A 19590-nucleotide genomic window follows, 5' to 3' on the forward strand; every position below is an offset into this window, starting at 1 on the left:
AAAGAAAAGGAAATAAAAAATATACAGATTGAAAAGAAAGAAGTAGGTTACAGGGTGGGGGGTTGGGGGGAGAGGGATAAATTGGGAGATTGGGATTGACATATACACACTACTATAAATAAAATAGATTACTATTAAGGACCTACTGTAGAGCATAGGGAACTCTTCTCAATACTCTGTAATGACCCATATGGGAAAATAATCTAAAAAAGAGTGGCTATACCTATATGTATAACTGATTCACTTTGCTGTGCAGCAGAAACTAATACAACATTGTAAATCAACTATACTCCAATAAACTTTTTTTAAAAAAAGAAAGAGGAAACAATACAGAAAATAGGAAGAAAAAAAGAAAGAAAACTGTCTTTGTTTGCAGATGCCATGATTGTCTATGTAGAAAATCAAAAAAAATTTGACAAAAAAATTCCTGGAACTAATAGGTGATTATATCAAGTTTGTAGTATACAAGGTTAATATACAAAAGTCAATCCTTTCTTATATATCAACAATGAACAAGAGGAACTTGAAATTTAAAACACATTCCCATTTACTTTAGAACCCCCAGAAATGAGATATTAGGTATAATCTAACAAAACATGTAACATCTACGTGAAGAAAAATATAAAACTTGATGAAGGATATCAAAGAAGAACCAAATAAATGGAGAGATATTCCATGCTCCAGATAGGAAGAACTAACATTACTAAGGTGTCAGTTCTTCTCAAATCGTTCTATAAATTCAATACAATTCCAATTAAAATCCCAGCAAGTTATTTTGTGGACATCTACAAACTAACTCTAAAATTTTTATGGAAAAGTAAAAGACACAGAATAGCCAATACAATATTGAAGAATAACAAAGTTAGAAGAAGATATACCCAACTTTTTTCAACACTTACTATAAAGCTACAGTTAATAAAGACAGTGCCGTGTTGGTAAAAGAATAGACAAACAGATCAATGGAACAGGATAGAGAGTGCAGAAATAGACCCACTTAAATATAGTCAAATAATTTGTGTAAAGTTAGCAAAGGCAATACAAGGGCGCAAAGATAATCTTTTTAATAAATAGTGCTAGAACAAGAGTGGATTTACATACAGAAAAAAGAATCTAGACACAGACCTTACAGTATTCACAAAATTAACACAAAATAGTTCATAAACCTAAATGTAAAAAGCAAAACTATAAAACTCCTAAAAGATAACATAGGAGAAAATCTAGGTTACTTTGAGTATGCTGATGTCTTTTCAGATACAGTACTAAAGACACAATGTGTGAAAGAAACAACTGATAACCTGGACTTCATTAAAATTAAAAACTTACACTCTGAAATATGTCAAGAGAATGAGAAGAGAGCCGCAGACTGGGAGAAAATATTTGCAAAAGAGATAGCTGATAGAGAACTGCTACCTAAAACATATAAAGAGCACAAAACACACAATAAGAAAGAAGCAACTGAAAAAAAAAGAAAAATTGAGCAAGAGACATGAACAGAAACTTCAACAAAGAAGATATCTAGATGGCACGTGAGCATATGAAAAAAAAATTTAATGTCATATGTCATTAGAGAATTGCAAATTATAACAACAATGAGACCCCTATACACCTATTAGAATGGTTGAAATTTAAAACACTTGAGAATACCATATGCTGGTAGTGATATGGAGTAGTAAGAACTCTCATTCATTGCTGGTGGGAAAACAGTTTAGCAATTTCTTTTAAAACTAAACATACTCTTATCATATGATCCAGCATTTTATTCCTTGGTATTTACCCTAATGAATTGAAAACTAATGTCCACACAAAAACTTGCATATGAATATTTATAGCTGCTTTATTCATAATTGTCAAAGCCTGGATGCAGCTAAGATGTTTTTCAGTAGATGTGGTACATCTAGACAATGGAATATTATTCAGAGCTAGAAAGAAATGAGCTATCTAGCCATAAACAGACATGGAAGAAACTTAAGTGAATTGTACTGAGTAAAAGAAACCATATTGTATTATTCCAACTATATGACATTCTAGAAAAGGCAAACTATCGAGACAATACAAAGATCAATGGTTCCTGTGGTTGGGGGGAGGGAGTGATAGATAAGCAGAGTACGGAAAATTTTTAGAGGAGTGAAATTATTCTATATGATACGATAATCATGGATACATGTCATTACGTATTTGCCAACACCCATAAAATGTACAACACCAAGATTGAACCCTAAATGTAAATTGTAGATTTTGGGTGATAACAATATGTCAATATACATTCACAGATTGTAACAAATGTACCATGGCAGTTCAGGATTTGATAGTGGGGAAGATGTTTGAGGAGAGTACTTATACTGGAACTCTGTAATTTCTGCCTAATTTTGTTGTGAACCTAAAACCACTCTAAAAATATAATGCTTATTAATTTAAAAATATGAACCAATATTTTCCATAATATGATAAATATCAGTTAAGGTCCTATAAATTCAGTCAACACCAGGCATGACAAAGACAAAGTAAACAACAGCTATGTAAATCTTAACCAAACTGTTAAAAAACAAAAATAAAAATAAATTCTTAAAAATAGTGCAGGTGGGGACACTATACACTGAGAAGAATAAAGATTTTTAAAATGGCTAATTTGTACCAGAAAGAATGGAGGCCAGAATAATTTTTATCAAATAAAAGAAAAATTCTTAAAAACTGAAAAATAATTTGACATTTAGAGATACACCAAAGCTGATAGAATTGGTCACTGGCAGACTGGCACTACTGAAAATGCTAAAGAAAGTGCATTAGGTTGAGGGGAAATAATTATAAATAGACATTGGAATCTGCAAGAATGAAGAACACTGAAACTGGTAAATAAGAGGGTAAATATAGAACTCTATTTTGTTACATTTTTAAACTTAATTAAAAGACACTAATTACTAAAGCAAAAAATTTTTAAAAGAGTATTTGGTTTATAAAATATGTAGCAATAAAATATATGACAAAATAGCACAATGGATAAAGTGGAAATTAATGTGTATTGTCACTCGCTATATATGACATAGTACGATTGTATTTCAAAGCAAACTGTTTTAAGTTAAAAGTGTATATGTAAATCCTTGGAGAAAAAGATTTTTAAAAGAGGCCTATGTAATATGTCAATAATAATGATAAAATCGAAAACTAAAAAAAAAACTTTTAAAGGAAAAATACTAAGTTTTATAAAAGGCAGTAAAATGAGCAAAAAAAGATAAGAAAATATAAAATAATAAGATCATGATTTAAACTCAATCATATCAATACCTTCCTTCTACCCTCCCTCCTTCCTACCTCCCTCTCTTTATATATGCCATTCTTCCCTTTTTGGCATTCTAACTTGCTGTCTTGCATTCTTCTTAACTAGCTTTTTAAATTTTTTTTGCTTATTTTCTTCCTTTTCTTTTTGTAATTTCATTAGACATTCATGGAAGGAGCATTTGTGATTATGCTTCACTTTCCTATTTTTATCTGGAATAAAAATACACATTTAATGCATATTCACTATGTGTCTTCGCTATGCTGTGTCATTATGCAAGGTGCTAGAGATACAATAGGTAAATAGAGTGTAGAATCAGTAGTGTGTTGAATCTGGTCTTTATCATAGCCAATTGTTAAATTTTTAAGAATTTTGCAAGCCAGTTAAAGTCACAGGAGTAGCATTGATGAAATCAGATTCATCGTTGAAATCTCAGAAATGCTACATTTCTTCTTAGCCTTTTGCTTTCCAGAGAGCCAACTTTTAAACGTTTACCAGCAAATTACTGAGTAGATTTAGTTGAAAATGAGTGTGGGCATTACAATGGTAAAATTAAGTTTTAAACTGAAAAGATAGGTGAGAGACTCAGCCAAATTTTAGAGAAACATTAAAGCTTTTCAGGGGTACTAACATATAACTTAAGATAACTTGAAAAGAAGTAGAGGGTGGAGGATGCTGGCAGCTCAGGCTGCGAGTGGTAAATAAAGGCTTGAATTTGCAGAGCTTTGTAAGCCCTGCAAAGAAATTTGAAATTAAACCTGAGACATACTTAGTACTTTACAACTGAGAGGGCATTGTGATTGATTTGATTTGGGAAGTGCGTCTTGAGTCTCTTAAGTTCAGACAGATAACAACTGGATGAAGCCTAACATTATTCCTGCAGGTAAAAGACAAGAAAGAAAGAACAAGTTAAGGAAGTAAAGATGAGTTCTGTTACTGATTGTTGAGTTTCAGTGCTTATGGAACAATCCAGCAGAGAAATGTATAGCCAACTGGATGTATATAAGTCTGAAGCTCAAAAGAGCTATTTAGGCTAATGACTAATTTGGGATGTTTTAACACATGGATGATCACAGTGCATAAGATCACCTCAGCGAGTTTCTAAACGTTTTGTACATCACAGATTCTTCTAAGAAGCTGATGGAACTTTCCAAAATATGCATAACGTTTGCCTATACTTTCCGGGAATTTAGGAATATTCTATAAGTTGTTCCTATTCTCCAGTCTATGGAATGCTGATGTATTCTGAGAAAAATTAAGTGATTCAGGTAAGAGGCCTAAGAAAGAAAATTCCAAAACAAAATATTTGGCAATAATCTATATTTTGCCAAATTAAATATGATGAAAATCAATTATGGATGTTTTTATTATAGTGAGAAATAATAGTTAAATTATAATCTATATATAGAAGAGATCAGGATTTTGGAAGGTCACTTTTCTAAGTCTACTTAACCAACTTTATAACTTTTTTGGGAATACTGGCTGCTTCTTCTTTAAAGAATTTTGGATGTTCTTGGATTTAAAAAAAACACATAATCAACTACGATATAATTTAGAAAGATGAAGTGATTTTGATTTATGTATCTCTAACTATGGAGTATCATGATTGCTCATGAATAAAGTAAACATTAATTTATGTTGGCATTTTAGTTACGAAATAAATCACATTCACCATTTTTGATCCCAATGTCAGTGAGAGAACTGTGTACTATGCATTTCTCATGCAATAATAAGTGGCTAATTATATTACTGTCTCACTTTCTAACCTGTTCTATAATCTTACTTGAAAATAAATCCAATAGAAAAAATTTACAAAATATAGTATGTAGCTTTCAGTTTGAGAAACATATTCAACCTTTTGTCAGAGTACTAATAAACCAGACCCTGCGGTATTCCAAAGAAAGGCTATTTCAAAGCTTATAGAAAATTAAAATGTCCTTCCATAAAACTTTTAGAATATAGTATGTTCATAGCCTAGTTTAAAATAGATTTGCAATAACTACATATGGATTTATTCAAATGAATTTCATGTTTATTGAAAACCTGCTAAATATTGTACCAGACTCTGGAGAGGAGTTTGCAAACTTTGTTTCCAGTAATAGGCTAGGTAGTAAATATATTAGGATTTGTGATCCATTAAAGCCTATATCTCAACTATTCACCTCTGCCATCGTAGTGCTGCTATACAGTGAAGCAAAAATATATAAACAAATGTTTTTCTAATCATACTAACAGGTGGCTAATTGAATTCGACCGACAAAGTCTGCTCTATGAGATACAGAAATGGACTAGAGAGGGTGACTTTCCTCAAAAAAATTATGTAAAATATAATCCATTATATTTATTTTCATATGTTTGATTTGCCATTTTAAAATATTAATATTTTTTTTTACAAAATAGATTCATGCACATGACATATAAAGAGAAACAGCTACAAATCACCTAAAATCCCAAGACCCAGGGATAAATTCATGATATTTGCTCAATCTGAATTGAGATATATCTCTACGATTATGTTCATTTGGATAAATGGACTGATAGATAAACATATTCAGAAAAAGTTATAGGGATAAGATATGCATACTATTTTTAAATTAGTAGTGTAACATTTTTTTCTTGAACTTTAAAAAAGAAAAGAAAACAAAAGAATTATAAATTTCAAAGTGTTTCTTTACACAAGTAAGAAAAAGATAGGGAAAATAAAATTATTAGAGTGGAAGTCATGTGATTTTTTTTCCTGTGTGTTTTACTTTTAGACAGAATCAATTCAATTCTTGTTTTTGAAGATTATGTGAAAGGGAAGATCATATTCTTTTATTTGATACTATGTACAAAAATTATATTAATCCAAAAATAAAAAGCAATATTATAGAAAAATAAATATCACTGTGAAAACAGAAATTTAAGAGATTATTTTTGAGTTGATAAATTGGTGAAGGCTTTATCAGGGAACTTAAACATGTAACCTAAACCTTAAAGGGTGGATGATAATAATGGTAATAATTATATTGCATTTTAGACTCAAAAATTACCTTTACACAAATTATCTAATTTGGATTTAGAGAGATATTGGCAAGCAGTGTATTTGAAGGCAATAGATCAGTCTAAACAAAAGTAAGAGATCAAGAATTTACATGGCATGTTCAGGCCTAAGTGAATTCCCTGACTCGGTGTAACTACAGGGCTAAGTATTTTGGCTGAAATAAAAAAGAATAGGGTCAGAATTAGGAAATTTACAGAGTTTACATATTAGGATTTAGACTAATATGTAAATTAGTCTAAATTTGCTATAATTTGTAAATTTACTATAATATGTAAATTAGTCTAAATTTACTAAATAAAGTAGTAAGAGTTATTAGTCTTGCTTGATATTATAGTGATGAATCAGAGCTGTGCATACAAGAATATTCATACAGTTACTTCTATTTGGTAGATTGTAACTGGTATACAATGGAGGTAGGATAACAAATTGAAATATAATTGCAGAACATTATTTATACAAGGATTAAATTCCTAAACTAGGGAAGTGACAGAGAAAATGGAAAAACAAAAGTATTTGTGGCAACATACAGTGGGGATATAATAAACTGACACAGCCTTTTTTTTTTGATTTGCCCATTTTAAGTAAAGAGCGACTTATTTCCTTTGCTGTGAGTTCCCATCTCGATCCATGTGATTCTGGGAAGAAAAAAATCCAAATTCTTCCTTTATACCAACACTTCCCCTTTCCTGTTGGTGTTCAAACTTGATCTTACCTCAGTGATAATCATTTCCTCCAAAAAAGGCCAAACTGGTGTTGATGCGGGAAGCCTCCCCTTATTCTTGTATGGATATAATAATAATGATATAAATAAAAACAATAAATGATGATAATATTTTTAATTGAATACATACCATGTGTGAGACACTAGATGTGATTTATAAACATGAACTCATTTGGGCCTAAGCTGTTAGTGGAAATGAAAAGAAATGAGACACATTTGGAGAAGCAGATGCCTGCTGGTATTAATACCACAATTTTAGTTTATATGGTCCTGTTTCCCGCAGCTCTTTCTTTTGATTCCATGAGTTCCCTAAAATTCTTCTCAGCTAGGTGAGCCAATAATTCTATTTTCCTTAAGCCACTCTTAGGTAATTTCCTAATATTAGAAATAAAGGTGCACCAACAAATACGGTTCTTGATTCATTAGACATGAAAGCGCAGAAAAATAGAGGAATAAATAGAAGATGATTCTGCAGTTTGGAGTTTTATTGACTGCAAAAAGGGGATTCATAGAGGAAAGAGTAATAGGCATCCATGGTAGGAGGTGGTAATATCAGTTTTGAGGGGCCAGTAATATAACTATAGCATAAGGAGAATTACTTAATGGATGGAAAGAAAGCCCAGAGAGACTACTAGTGCTAACTTCATGCATGTGCCACTTACTCATTCCCTCAGGTTCCCTTGATCAGGACTACTTCCTTGGTTTAATGATGTGCTTTCACTCTCTTGAAATTCTTAATATTTTTTTCTGTGAACTTGTGATTTTCCAGTGGGACAATAGAGCATATATGTGAGCAGAGGAACTATGTGCCTCTGTACCTTTGCCATTTCTTGCTGCCCCATTTACATGGAACGTTCACTGTGTCACATAAGCACAGAATTCTAGTGGTCCCATAATGCTGGGGAGTTCAGTGAATCTCAAACTGAGTACTGTTGGGGAAGGACAGCTCTTTTCCTATCCTTCTAGGTTCTTCTGGCTGGTCTAAAAATTAAATTGACATGAGACTAACAGGAGAAAAAAATCATTGTGTAGGGATGGGGGCTCCCGAAGAATTTGAGGCCCAAAGAAATGACAAAAGTAGACAGCTTTTATAGCTTTTAGACAAAGAAACAAATTTGTGAAGAACTGACAAGACAAAGAAACCTAGGCTTGGGTACTAATTAGTGAGGAAATGAAGCAGAGTTTGTATACATAGACTTCTCAGCCCTGAATTCCCTACCTCTGGTAGAAGGATGTCTCTCTGCCTACTGGTGCTGAGCATACCGTTAACATGGGAGATTTATTTCCTGCTTTCAGGGGGACAGAGAGGAGAATCAGAATGTCCTTCTTGTCCCAGTTGTTCCTCAAGTAACTTTAATTCAGAATAATCAATATGCCAAAGTGGCATATTTTCGGGCGGTCTGCCCTGAACCCCATCAGTATGAAGTAAGTGTGTTACAACAAAGACTGATTAAGCAGGAGTGCTGACAACCCCAAGAGACCACAGTTCTATTTGAGCCAGAACTTAACTTTGAATGCAGAAAAAAGACAATTGCATTCTAAGAAATATAAATGACCTAGGAACCCTCTCCTATTTTTTCTTACTCATGTTACTTCCCTGTATTGGCCAACCACTTACACTGAAAATGATTTCACAGAAGGAAAGGGACAGGATAAGACAAAGCATGGTGCGTTTTCCTTTTATTTCTTCTTTACTCATTAATAAGCCAAAGGTTGAGAGTGTTGGTAGAATATACATGTATCAAGTAAAACACTTTAATTAGTTTTCTGCAACCTTTCCATTATTCCAGTAAGAACAAAACACATATGCATGTATAAGCTACAAAATATGAATTGTCTTTAGGTGATTTCATGCATTAGTTGAACACTCTTCTATTTGCAGTTAAAACTGGAATTGTTCAATATAGAGATAAATGGTAAAATTATATTAATAATTTAACAATTTTATTTCTCTTTATGTAGAACAGTATTAAAAACAAATTAAAAACAGAATGCCAGGTAGAAAGAGAAAAACCATGAAAGGAACAAAAAGCTTTATGTTTTAGTAACTTTAATGGCACTATTTTACTGGTTTTTGAACTAAGGGCTCTGCATTTTCATTTTGCTCGGGGCCCTGCAAATAATGTAGCTGACTTTGAAGTCCACACTAAAAACTATAAAACACATATGCGTATGCCCCCTCTATTTGTTGGGGGCACTTAGCTACCCAGACCTAGGTGGATTTGAAGGAATCAAGGCTAAGGAATGAGGTGGCACTAACAACATGATGGTGAACAGTGAAATAAAGCCAGCATGCAAATGTAAGAGGTAAACAGAATCCAAGGTGAGTGAACCAGTTAAAGGAAACCAATGGAATATTTCTCAGAAGGGTACAAGGCAGAGTTTTAAAGTAAACTTATTCCCCATTCCTTATGTTTTCATGAAGGCATTTCTATGCCCAGAAGGAACCAACTTTGGAGTAACATTTCTGCTTTCCATTTCATCTATTACACTTTATCCCTCCATGAGAGGAGTGATTTATCAGATGTTGAGAATCTGTCATCTACAGGTCCACTTTTCTCTATTGAGTGGAACAAAGCTACTATATGTTGCTGTCATCATCTCTTTATCTTTCATTTCTTTGTGCTGTTGTCAATCAAGCTCCTCTCTCCTGAGTATGGTAAGATTACCAGAGTAGGCTCTTTTCCTGCCAGTTAGAAAGCTGCAAATATGGTCACCTAAATTCATAATATGTAGCATGAATATGGCTGTAGATTCAAGTTTGCTCTGCAGCCTAACATTGATGATTTCTTAAAAATGCTGATACTTTTATCCCTTTTAAAGGGTTTTATTTTTGAATGGTTTAAAGCCATAGAAGATAGTTGGGATTAAATATTTCCAGTGGGAAAATTATAGCTCTTAAATTCTTTAAACACAGATGTCAGAAGGTAAAGCATGTGTCAAAGGGTTGTAAAAGTGAGACAGGGTTTTTGGGAAAATATACAGGTGTTTCCACCTGAGCTGGGTTTTATGTACTCACATTGACTTTTTAAATAGTAAAAGAAATAATAGATTTCAGAGAACTTTAGGACTCCTGAGAAGTTGCTGTTCTTATTGAAGCCTTTTAAAAATTTAAAATATATCTGAAGTTTATATTTTCATCTAACTGTAAATGGAGTCATTCAATCTAACACTAATTATGGGAAACAGGAAGAGTGGAAAAGTAGGAAGCTAGTGTAAACACCCGCTCCCTGTACTGAAACTGCCTAAATACAGCATTACTAAATTAGTTACTAGCAGTTTGAAAAAGAGGAATGAAAGATGAGCAAGATGCCCAATAGCATCATCCATCAGTCGTCATGTCTCTTCACCAAAATAGGTGGTGTTTTAGAGAAGTATCAAGATGAACTCAGAAGAAACAAATTAAGTTTTGGGGCAGCATAAATCTTTGGATCAATTTTCCTATATTATCATTCATGTTATCATTCACACTTTTTATTAGAAGTCACCTGTGCCCAGTTTTCCATAACATACAGGTGCAAACAATATAAACTGCATGATTACATGTCCTTTGGGTTTTAAAAATTAATAAAAAAGACAATACAATATAAGGGTAATAGTTGATTATTAACATACAGATATTTGAAGCTAAAGGTAATTCTTTTAAGGATATCCTGTAAGAGCTAAGCTGTTTCCCAAATGAACTGTTTCTTTTTCTGAAACTATTTTCCTAGATCTGAACTGTAGGGAGCATGTCAAATGAAGTCACATAAAATAAAAACCTCACAGCATGAAATACTGTTTTTCTGAGGCCTAAGATTGCAATTTCTAAGCAGACACATTCTATGCCTATGAAAAAAATAAGAGTAAGGCTACTTAAGGAAGATTAAATTGTGTGGTTATTACTTGCAGATATAGAAAAGGTCTTATAGGTTCATTTTTTCAGACACTGAAATTGAGACTGATGCAGTCTAATTTTGATATGGATGGTTGTTTTAAGAGTAAGTATTTTTTTAACCTCACCTATTCCAACCTCCTGACAGATAATTTCTGAAGCAAATCCACATCTGTCAAAAAATCATATTTATCTACATTTATGTCAGTTCTGGCAAGTATAGATTGCCTAAACATTGAGGCACAGCATTTATGAGCTTGAATCTTTTCTTATCCTCAAGATGTTAATGTAATGAATAGAGAGTAAGGTGAATTGTTAATTCTTTGTGCATTTATCATGCCTTTGTGAACATCCAAAAAGTATTTTAAGATGCATTATTTCTTACATTTAGTTGGAAAACCTGCCAAAAACTTTTTTGTTGTTGTTTTTTGTTGTGAAGCTTTGTGTGGGAATAAGTAAAATTTTAAAGTAACATATCAAAAAGAAACAAACAAAAAACCCCTTGGTCTACTGAGAGTTTATTGCCATTGTCTTATGTACAACTGGCCTTATATGTTGTAATAGTTAAAAGCCTACCTGTGTTGAAATATTGAAATTCCTTTTATAGCATGCTTATTAATATTATATTATAGTTACAGTTGCTTATTGTTAAGATAGTTTTAATCTGAATGGTTTAGGAATTCCCTGGTTGAAAGACAAGCAAATCACACAAGATAAACCACTCAAATAAAATGAGACTAATTGTCAGGCATAAGAAAACAACCTAAGACACAAGCACTAATGTATCACCCCCTCTGCGTATACAAGGCTGATCTTGCAAACCAACCTTGAGTCAACACATCCTTATAGGCCCAATAACCACTGCAGGATAATTTTATATCTCATTTCCCTTCCTTAAGAGAGAGAGAAATCTCCTAAGTCTCTGATCATGTACTGGGGATCAGACTTCTATCCTTAAACATATGGCTATGTCTCATTTGTGTTTCATGTGAGTATATCATTCAGTACAAACATGATTTGAGCTTTTAGGGAGGATATACTCAGGAAAGACACCCCATAATACCTACTCTACTGAAAGCTTGAAATGAACATGGTCATGCTACAAAAGGGGTGACAGAGGTCATTAAATTAATTAGAAGTGAATGAGACCTGTATTTATGCCAGGAAATACAGCTACATTAACTATATCCATTTGAACATTCTTACTTATTAGTTATTAATAATAAAAACAATAAATATTCATCTGTTTCCTATGTTTACCTTTTTCCAGATAATAACAATTTATGACTATGTACTGGCATAATTACGAGAAGCACCCTTTATCATTCTCAAAAGGATCCTGGTTTGACAATAAATCATATGGTTACTTGGACTATTTTCATACATAGCTCTACATGCCATATATTTACTATCTCATTTAATCCTTATTGTAACATTTTAAGGTAGGTGCTATTATTACTGCTATGTTAAAGATTAAAAAAGCCAAAATCTAAAGTCAAGAAGTATGAGTGCCAAAGATAGATTTGAATCAAATACGGTGGCACTATAATGCTAGCTCTCAACTATTTATGTTCTTTTGAATCTTTAGAACCAAAACTTTGAGTAGTTGAAACATGATCTTTTCTGCAAGTTTAAGGAAATTAAAATATGGAAAATTATTCACCTTTCATTTGTGGAAATAAGATATCCCTCGTATATGTATATAGGCTGAAAGCAAAAAGCAGAAGGAAACCAAGAAGATGCCAAGCGATGTAATCAGATATTTGATGTTGAAAATATTTTCCTTAGGCTCACGTATTACTTAATGTTGCTATAACAAAGTACAACAGACCAAGCAGCTTAAAAGAAATTTGTTTTTTTCATAATTTTGGAGGCTAGAACTCTGAGATCAGTGTGTTGGCATGGTTGATTTCTTCTAAGACCTTTCGCCTGGTTTTGTAGATGGTTATCTTCTTCTGGGTATCTTCACATATGACTCTGTATGTTGTCTGTTTCCTAATCTCCTCTTATAAAACACCAGTCATATTCCATTTGAACCACTTTAATAACTTTATTTTAATTTAATTTCTCTTTAAATGCCTTATCTTTAAATTGAGTCACATTCTGGGTCATCAGAAGGAAAGGTTTCAAGGTATGATTTTCAGGGGATACAGTTCAGCCCATAAGAACTCAAAAAACAGTATCTTAGAAAAGAGATTATTTCCATGATATTTGGATGTTCTGTAAAGCTTTTGTGTTCTCCTTAATTTATAAGAAATATTTTTGAAAATCTTAGCATACCACAATTATGCAAAACAAAATCAATGATTTTTTTTTTTTTTTTTTTTGCGGTACGCGGGCACTGTCGTGGCCTCTCGCATTGCGGAGCACAGGCTCTGGATGCGCAGGCTCAGCGGCCATGGCTCACGGGCCCAGCCGCTCCGCAGCATGTGGAATCTTCCCGGACCCGGGCACGAGACCGTGTTCCCTGCATCGGCAGGCGGACTCTCAACCACTGCGCCACCAGGGATGCCCCCAATGAAATTTTTGTGACTTGAATGCTGAGGAAAATATTAATATTGTTTGAAATGGATGCCGTGGTTAGTGTGGTAATTAAAATACCAGAATGACAAGACTTAAGTGAAACTTTTGTGTAAAAAATTGAATTTGTGCTGTTGACTTTGCAACTCTACAAGATTATTTACTCTCAATGGCATTTTTCTGCTGAAAGATGGTACGTATCTGCTTATCTCTGGAAATATATAGCATTCTATTCTCTATATGTACCTTAACATATAAGTCATCCTATTATAGGGTATACCTTTTTCAAAACCTTCTAGGGCTTCCCTGGTGGTGCAGTGGTTGAGAGTCCGCCTGTTGATGCAGGGGATACGGGTTCGTGTCCCAGTCCAGGAAGATCCCACGTGCCGCGGAGCGGCTGGGCCCATGAGCCATGGCCGCTGAGCCTGCGCGTCCGGAGCCTGTGCTCCGCAATGAGAGAGGCCACAACAGTGGGAGGCCCGTGTACAGAAAAAAAACAAAACAAAACAAAAAAACCTCCTAACATAGGGTGACCACATATTTATACCACATGCTTAATGTCTTATAATAAGTTTGTCTCCTTTTATTAAAAAGTGATGCCAAAACACATTGGCATTTTTAGACATTATATGTTTTTCATGAAAAAAATCAATAATTGGTTCAGGTGTTAAAATAAAATACTAGAAAAATTTGTCTCTAAACTTTGTGCTTAAAATTCATCTGAAATATTTCAGTCCCACTCTAGTCCTAACTTAGAATATCCTGAGAGGACCGTAAGAATCTTCTTTTAAATAATAATTCCAGATTATTCTTCCAGTAAAGTCAGGGAAACATTCTACTATGTATATTTTCATCACAGGTATAAATAAGGAAAAATATATTGTGTTGGTTAGAATATAGACCAAGCTGATATAACAAAGAGACTACAAAATACAGAGCCTCAAGAGAGACAGAAGTTTTTTGTTTTTTTTTTTTCTTATGTAAAAATCCAGATACAATGTTTCCAAGGCCTGGGCATGGGAGGATGCCCTCCTTGTGGGCAGAGACTTAGGCTCTTTCTATCTTGTTCTTCTAGAACCCAGATGGTTAGAGCTAGATCACCAGAATTTTGTCAGTGTTTCAAACTGAAGGAAGAGATAATAAGTAAAGAGTAAGCAGATTCTTCATAAAACTATTATCCAAAAGATGCCTACATTTCTTCTGCTTGTGTCTGTTGTTTGGCACTTAATCACAATTGCAGTATTTAACTAAAAAGGACACTGGAAATGTAGTCTCTAACTTGAGGGGTCACATGCTTAACTAAAACTCAGGCTAGAAGTTTATACCTGAAGATAATGAGAAAACAGCATGCTTATAGCAGCCCTTTCTCTCTTTCTATGAGTAATAGCTGAAAACACTTCATATGTTCACCAACAAGAGAATGAATAAACAAATTGTGGTATACAGATACAATGGAATGCTATTGTACCATAAAAGGAAGGAAGCTGCTTATATACCCAACAACATTTATGAACAACTTAGACATAATATCAGAGCAAAATAAGCTGAATACAAAATGTACATGTTACTTAATTCAATATACAATGTTTGAAAACAGGCTAACCTAATCCATGGTGATAAAAATTAAGTTGTTTAAAATACGCCCTGGGTTTCCCTGGTGGCGCAGTGGTTGAGAGTCCGCCTGCCGATGCAGGGGACATGGGTTCATGCCCTGGTCCGGGAAGATCCCACATGCCGCGGAGCAGCTGGGCCCGTGAGCCATGGCCGCTGAGCCTGCGCGTCCAGAGCCTGTGCTCCGCAAGGGAGAGGCCACAACAGTGAGAGGCCCGCGTACCGCAAAAAAAAAAAAAAAAAAAAAAATGCCCTTATTGTGTTTTTAATTTCTGCAAGATATGTAGTGATGTCTCCTCTTCATTTTATTTCTGATCAGTAATTTGTCTCTCTTTTTTCCTCGATGAGTCTGGCTTAAGGTTTATGAATTTTCTTAGTGCTTTTCAAAAAAAACCCAGCAGCTTTTGATTTCATTTTTTGTATTGCTCATTAGCTTTCTATTTATTGATTTCATTTATCTTTAATATTTTCTTGCTTCTTCTTAACATGGGTTTAATGTTCTCTTTAATTTAATAAGGTAAAAATTTAGATAATTAATTTATACCTTTCTTTGCTTATATAATCATGTAAATACTTACATAAAAGACACAACCTCCAATCTTTAAGGATGGATTTTGACAGGGAAAGACCTTCACCAGTCATTATGACTAAAGATTCTGGGAACCCTCAAATGTTTTCTGTGGATGTGCACACACCATTGCTCTCCCTCCCTTCTGGAGGAGAAGTTTCAGGTTGTGAGCCATCCTCAATATCACAGAGCCCTGCTGGCCACCATAAACCACCCTCCCTTTTTTGGTAGAGGGGGACATTAGATGAACTGAGACATTAGATGCACATTCTACTCCTCTCCCTCATTCCTAGGAGAAAGGTCTCAATATGTGCACCTTCTCTCAACATTTCAGAGCATGACAGGCAGTCAATTTGTTTCTGTTTTCCTCCTCTTTCAGTATTCTTTTATTTAATTGAGTATTATGATTATATTTTATAAGTACTATTGCTTTATTAGCTCTACATTTTTATTAGGTATTTCTTTACAATTTATACCATACTTGTTTACTTTAAAAGTCAATATTTAAATATTATATCACTTCATTTATAATGTGAAAATCCTGCAAGTGTATAAAGTTTCTTATTTCCATCCTTTGTACCATTATTATACCAAGTTTGTACACACACACACACACACATATATATATATAAACTCAACAGACATTACTACATTTGCATTAAAAATGAGAAAATATTCTATATTTACTCACATTCTTGCCCTGTTCATCACTCTTCATTCCTTTGTGTAGACCTGAATATCCATCTTTCATCTATTTTATTTTTCATCTGCTTGATAACCTTCCTTGAAGTTTGAAGTGCTTTTGTTTCGTTTTGTTTTAGTTTATATCTGTCTGCAGGCAATGGACTTTCTTAGTTTTTGTTGTACTTAAAATGTATTCAATTATTGTAAGCTAAATTTCATAAGATAATTTAGCTGTGTACAGAATTTTAAGTTGAATTTTTTTCCTTTCTCTCACTATTTTAAAGATGTCAATACATTACCTTCTGACTTACATTGTCTTTTAACAAGTAAGCTGTTACAGTTCTAATATTTGTTCTTCTTTTGTAAAGTGTTCTTTTTCTCTGGCTACTAGTAGGTAAGAGGGTTAAGTAGACAGTGATTTAGAGTCATTTTATGACAATCCTAATTAATACCTAGTATTATAATTTATGTAAAGTAACTGGCAGCTCACTTAATATAATAATAATGACATTTGACATATTTTGACTTTGTTCAATTAATTTACTATTTCTTCATTAGTATAACATTTCAGAATTTCTCTTCTTAAAATATTTGAAAGATACTTAAAATGCAAAATCACTTGCCATTCTCCTGTCTCAGGACCCCATATTTCCTAGTTGATAAATCAGTATTTGTAAAACCAAATATAATGGAATTTTGCAGAAGAACATCTTCTAGGTGTAAAATAGTTGGTGTCATTTCCAACACACAATGTACTTTCATGCCTTCTTGATTTTTCTCTTATTTCCTCCTGAATTTGAAATGTCCTTTCCCTAATTGGCTGACTGAAAAATTCTTACCAATTCTTCAGGGTGATTCTTTAAGTTGATTCTTCGCATTGATTCTTCACAGGCATGCCATCCATATTCATGAAACTTTCCCTAAGTTTTCTCAATGCTTTTGTTGCACCCACAAGTGGAGTTAATTATTCCTTTCTTGTACTCCAGTAGCATTATGTATATCTTTATTTTATTTAACTTAATATAAATAATTGTTACTAGTAACTCAGCCTTACATTCAGTATGCTTTCCAGGATTAAAATAGTGTTACCTAGAATTGTATTTCTCTATTACCTACAGCAGTGTCAGAAATTAGTAGATGATGAGGTGTTTATTTTTTTCATCATGGGTTGTTATTATTGTTAACCTATTCTTCCCTTACTTCATGCAAAACTGCTACCTTTACTTCAAAAAAGTTTCCTCCCCCATCAGTGTCTCTCACATGCCCAGAGACAAAATTCTTATATTCTGTGGAGGCAAACAGAGAGGAAAAGTTGATTTAATAAATAATAAACTTTCTCTTTGTTTTCATATAGTGAAATATCATCTCCTTATAAACTAAAAATTTATTCATTATAGTTATATAATTTTTAACATACGTCATAATGAATACAGTTTGTACATAAGCACCTAAAATCTGTGGAACTAAGGCAGACACTATTTCCATGTTATTGATAAGAATACAAAAGTTTCCAAATTAAATCGAGTTGAAACATTTACATGTTTGTATTAATGTTACTTGACAACTCCAGTAATTTTATTATTTATTATTATTTTTACTGTCTCTCTATATAACAATTTAAACCAATATAAATAATGAGTCTGTATGAAAATGTCAACCTAAAGGCAAACTGTCCCTTTTGCTTACCATTCACAAATTTTCCATTGAGATTATGATTCTCATTTAATACTAACAAATATAAGCAATTTTATTATTTGATGATGAAGTATGGTGAAAAATATTTGACAGTATTAGGGAAATATTTTATTCAAATATGCACATTCTATGCAAAACTAAAGCTATTAGTAAATCTTGAAAATCTGGAATTTGATACTAAATACAATCTTTGAATTTTAAAGTTAAAAACTTTGTGATCAGATCAACTATTTGAAGGACAGTTAACTGGTTTATTCATCCCACTGTCAACTCTTTTGTCCTTTCATTCTAGAATGAGTCAGTTATTAATTATTGTGTATCTGACACTTGTAGAGATGTAGAAAATTTAGAAATGAGAGACAAGAGTACAGCCCTCAAATAAGTTATAATTTAGTAGAGTTATTTGCAAAATCAACTGTAGTACAAGGTACAGTGCAATAAAGATGTTAACTGAGAACTGAGTTCAGAAGTAAAATAATTCTTTCAGTCCAGAAGGATCAGGGAATGTTTCATTGACATTATGGCATTTGAGCTGAGTCTTGATAGACTATGTGGGAGCCACAAATTTTAATATGCGAACACAAGACTGAAGAATAAGTGAATGCAGCTTATATCTCAGAAAACACTGGACTTAAAAGTAGAGTGACTGATAGAATGGAAAAATATTGAGTTTAGGAAGCATGTTTGCATTTAGAGTCCATAAACTGGAGCAAATTACTTAATTTTTGATTGGCAATGTTTCTATGTGATAAACACATTTTTGTTACAAGGATTAAATATGATAATTTGTATAAGTCACATGTTGGATAATAGGCACTTAATAAAAAATAGTTCCTTAAAGAGTGTGTTCATAAAGGCAATAGCATTCTTCTTCCTTAAAAAGAGAGAGCCAGCTATAGAGTGTATTCTGTTCCTCTCTCCTTACATGCTTTCCTCCTTCTTTTGTCTACAACTATGTGGATCCTCATCCTCCTCTTCTCTGTTTTCATCATTTTAGGTTTTTCAAATCAAAGGCTCAAATAGAATCCTTCCTGACTCTCTCAACTGAGTTATTATCTAGAAGTTATTTTTGTCACATCAATAAATAGCAGGAAACGTCGAATCCCTCACCAAAATGTGTTTTTGAGCAGCAATACACATGACGGTATTTGTTGATAGCACATGGCATTGCTCTAAAAGGAAAAGAAACATCACATATTCATCTTTTTTGCGTCTAAATAAGAAGACAGAACAGTATATCACACTTGTTTCTTATCCAAGCAACGAATCAGTGCTTTTCTCTTGTGGATATTTAGTTTTCTTTTCAGGAGATTTTGTTTGAAAACAACCTTCAGTGTCATATGAAGAAAGAAAGATTTTCAAACTGACTTTGCAGCATACTGAGGGATTGAATTAGAAAAGCTGCAGTGAAGCATTTCACATGCATATAAAAATAGGTAGCCTTTTAAATTAAAGAAAAACATTTTTGTCCTTGAATATTCTTGAAGACTTCAAGTGGAACAAAAGTTTACAAGAAAAACAATTTTTGCCTTCCCAAAAATAGATTTATGGCACAGGGTCAAAGTTAACATTTTACAGGAGTCCAATTTTAACATTTGCATAT

The sequence above is a fragment of the Aethalodelphis obliquidens genome, unplaced genomic scaffold (genome assembly GCF_003676395.1).
Source record: "Aethalodelphis obliquidens isolate GAN/ISIS:26980383/991018 unplaced genomic scaffold, ASM367639v1 scaffold60, whole genome shotgun sequence".
NCBI lineage: Eukaryota > Metazoa > Chordata > Mammalia > Artiodactyla > Delphinidae > Aethalodelphis > Aethalodelphis obliquidens.